General features: G+C 38.5%; 1 pseudogene; it reads left to right on the top strand.

Annotated features, from left to right (window-relative positions):
• The first annotated feature begins 575 nt into the window (after positions 1–575).
• LOC110417913 (protein NRT1/ PTR FAMILY 2.8 pseudogene) lies at positions 576–2,685 on the top strand (annotated as a pseudogene).
• Positions 2,686–3,846: the final 1,161 nt, after the last annotated feature.

The following is a 3,846-nucleotide window of genomic DNA, read 5'->3' as shown; positions in this document are numbered from 1 at the left end:
GTTGTAACTTGATCTAGTCAATGAAAAGTAGATTGGGCTTTCGTTATAATTTTTGCGTCAATTTGAAAAACTCAAAAGACATTATTTCTACCAAATTATTGGAAATCAGTACAACGAATTCGAAACATCTGTAACTTGGAAGATGATGGAATTTTTGAAGTTTACCTGCAATTTATTAGAAAAGAAAAAAATAAGAAGGATAAAAAGTGGATGGGACACCATGAAAGCATCCAGGATCAAGGCCAACAACCTAGTAAAACTCTCAAAATCTGATAACAATTCCCTGTAAAAGTGGATTGAAACTCGGACAAGGCTGGCTTCTTCCCATGCAGAATGCATGACAAAAATTAAGAAAAGATCTTGACATGTCTGTTTAATTTCCTGCGCGTTGCCTACGTATCCCTCGCAAGTCGTGCCTACTATATTTCAACCCAAACAAATCACAACCCTTGGATAAAAGCAGCGTAATGTATATACATCTCTCGCTGCATGTATAAGGTAGAGGGAAATGTGCGAAGTTGAAACCAAACTCAAGCGCAGAGTGCAGTGAGACAGAGGCAGAGAGTAAGCTCTGTATGGAGGATTCAAGCCATTCTAGTTCAGTGGTGGAAGCCCCTCTATCTCCTCCTGCTAGAAGAGGAGGATGGAGAGCCATAATGTTTATCATAGGTAATAGGCGATGTGATATGGAATTCTTTTCTGTGTATGTTCATGTGACTTGATGTTTGATTTTGCCATTTGAAGGGAATGAGACTTTCGAGAAAGTGGCTTCTTTGAGTTTGATTTCCAATATTTCAGTGTATCTGAAAACGGAATACAATATGGGAAGTGTCTCTGTTGTTAATGTGCTTAATATCTGGTCTGGCTTCTCCAATATTACTGGCATTGCTGGTGCCTATATTGCTGATGCTTTTCTGGGCAAATTTCTTACGCTCCTCTTCGGCTCCATAGCATCATTTCTGGTAAAATGCTATTCTCGGACTACTTGTTTGAACTCATTTGCAGATTAACCTAAATGTCTTCCTTTTCTGCTAATTGATTTCATAATTTTTATGTATGTTAGAAATTAAAGATGATAATGTTCATTCAGTTTCCTTCTTTCATATCTTGCAAGCTTAGCACCAGACAGTTATGCATACTGAGGTTATTTAACCACAGGTAGAAAGAAAATTAATGAAACATTTTGGATTCAAATTTTTTTTATAGGGCATGGCTATGATGACCCTGACCTCAGCTGTACCTCGTTTTAAACCCTCAGCCTGTGAAGGTGAGTCTAATTGTCCTCAACCTCAAGGCTGGCAACTTGCTATCCTTTTTTCAGGCCTTGGCATGTTATCCATAGGAGCAGGAGGCATAAGGCCCTGCAACATTTCATTTGGTGCTGATCAATTCGACACTTCTACAGAGAAAGGAAGACAACAACTAGCGACTTTTTTCAATTGGTGGTACTTCTTCTTTACTGTTGCCCTTGTAGTAGCCCTCACTGCAGTTGTCTATATTCAGACCAATATCAGCTGGGTTATAGGCTTTGCAATCCCAACAGCTTGCCTTGCTTTATCCACTATTATTTTCTTGATTGGCTACAATACTTACAACTATGTAAAGCCTCAAGGAAGTATATTTGTAGACATGGTCAAGGTGATTGCTGCTGCCAGCAAGAAGCGTCGTTTTACTATAACACCAGGTTGGGATTTGTACAATCCTCCTGTAGCAGGATCAGATCCATCAGCAATGGAACTCCCACACTCTGAGTGGTTCAAGTTCCTTGATAAGGCTTCTATAATCACTGATCCAAGTGAATTGGACAACCACGGTATGGCTAAGAATTCTTGGAGGCTATGTAGTTTGCAAACAGTGGAGCAACTGAAGTGCTTACTGGCAGTTTTGCCTGTTTGGGGATCGGCAATTGTTTATTCCACTGTTATAGAGCAATGTAGTACATTTGGCATCCTTCAAGCAATTCAGATGAGCAACTCGATTGGTTCACATTTCAAAATTCCACCCGGTTGGATGAACCTGGTGCCCATGCTTGTACTAGCAGTATGGATCTTCATATACGAGTGTATTTACATCCCTCTGGCACAGAAAATCACCAAGAAGGATAAAAGACTGACGATACAACAAAGACTTGGCACTGGCTTTGTGATGTCGATCCTAAGCATGCTGGCTTCTGGGATTGTTGAGAAAAAGCGGCGTGATTCAGCTTTGAACCATGGCTTATTCGCTTCACCCTATAGTCTCGCACTGCTCTTGCCGCAGTTTGTCATAGCAGGTTTGGCACAAGCATTTGCTTCTGTGGCTTTATTGGAATTCTTGACCACGCAAATGCCAGAAAACATGAGGACTGTGGCCGGGGCACTATTCTTCCTCGCCCTATCCATAGCAGGCTACCTAGGCTCCCTTCTCGTCACAATTATCCAAAATGTAACCGAGAAGATTGGCAAAACACCATGGTTGGGTGGCAGTGATCTTAACAAAAACAAGCTTGATCTCTACTACTACGTCATAGCCACTCTTGGAGTTGTAAACTTATTGTACTTCTTTTTCTTTGCCTCCCGTTATGTGATAAATAACAGTGATGAAATTGGGAGAGAGGTGCGATTGGAGAAACCTGCTGCTCGCGGATCGAGAAGCACATCTCAATGTGGATTAGAGGATGAAGAAAAGGTCATTGGAATTGCATGATAGTAAAACTGATTACGGATACTACTCTGCTGGTTTGGTTTCCTAAGGAACCTTATAGATTTCTCGAAAATAGCTTATGTATACTTGCATTCTTTTATGAACTTTGTAATTATTCTCCTTCGTACTCTCTGATCCCTCGTATCTTTTTTTTTAAAATTATTTTCTGCACCGATACAGCCTTATTTTCAATCAGTACTAACAAAATCCAAGTAATTGCATGATTCCCAGGCTCTTCATCCCAGTTTAAGCCTGAATAATCCAAAGTAGTAGTTAGACAATTGTCTGCAACCTTGGACATGAATTTAAGCTCATATAGTGATGGTAATGTTTAGGGATAGAAATCCTCTGCACTCCCATTGGTGCCCACCATTCTGATTTACTGCCAAGTGTTCTGCAGCCAGCACCCTATCAATAAATCACGTTACTCTATAGATGTTAGTCTGTCAATCCTTTAATCTTTCACTCTTTCCCTTAACTAAGAGAAGAAAACAGAACACTGAAAACCATAACTTATCATCATCTTAGCCCTAGCATCAAGTTCTCCAGACTTGAAACAAAGATCCAGGTTGCTAATAAAGTCAGACAGAAAATCAACCTACCAATTATTACATAAATCTTTTAACATCCAACAAGAAAAAGTAGAATATAACAAACAGAAAAAGAGTAATTATAACTTCTCTAAACCTCTTCCTATTGCTACTTACCCTGCTAATAGAACATCCATAAGATCTATGTTTGCAATTGCTTTCAAGTTATCAAGAGCAATCAACCGTGAATGCACTTGCATATTATTTATTTCTAACAACTGAATGTCGTTCCTTTCTGAATAATGTTTTTCAATTACATACAAAGAATCTACCCACCAAAATTGTTCCAAAATATGAAACCCATTCTGATCGAAGGTACTGATAATTCCATATGCAAATCACAAAAATAAATCCCAAGCATTAAAAAAAAAAATCAATGTGTACACAAACTCTGTCAAAGAATCATCATCATATTGTAACAATGTAAAACAAAAAAAAAAGAAAGAAAAAAGGAATTATTACAAATAACTGGAAAACCTCTAGAGTAATGAAGAACTAGTAGAAGAAGAAGACTGATCTTTGACTAAACTTCTACAAGGAATTCAAGAAACAGTATAAGTTTTTGGAAAAATTA

This window comes from Theobroma umbraticum, unplaced genomic scaffold (assembly GCF_002168275.2).
Source record: "Theobroma umbraticum cultivar Fairchild unplaced genomic scaffold, ASM216827v3 scaffold_50.0, whole genome shotgun sequence".
NCBI lineage: Eukaryota > Viridiplantae > Streptophyta > Magnoliopsida > Malvales > Malvaceae > Theobroma > Theobroma umbraticum.
Note: the sequence above shows the minus strand (reverse complement) of the source record. Positions and strands in the feature narration are given on the sequence as shown.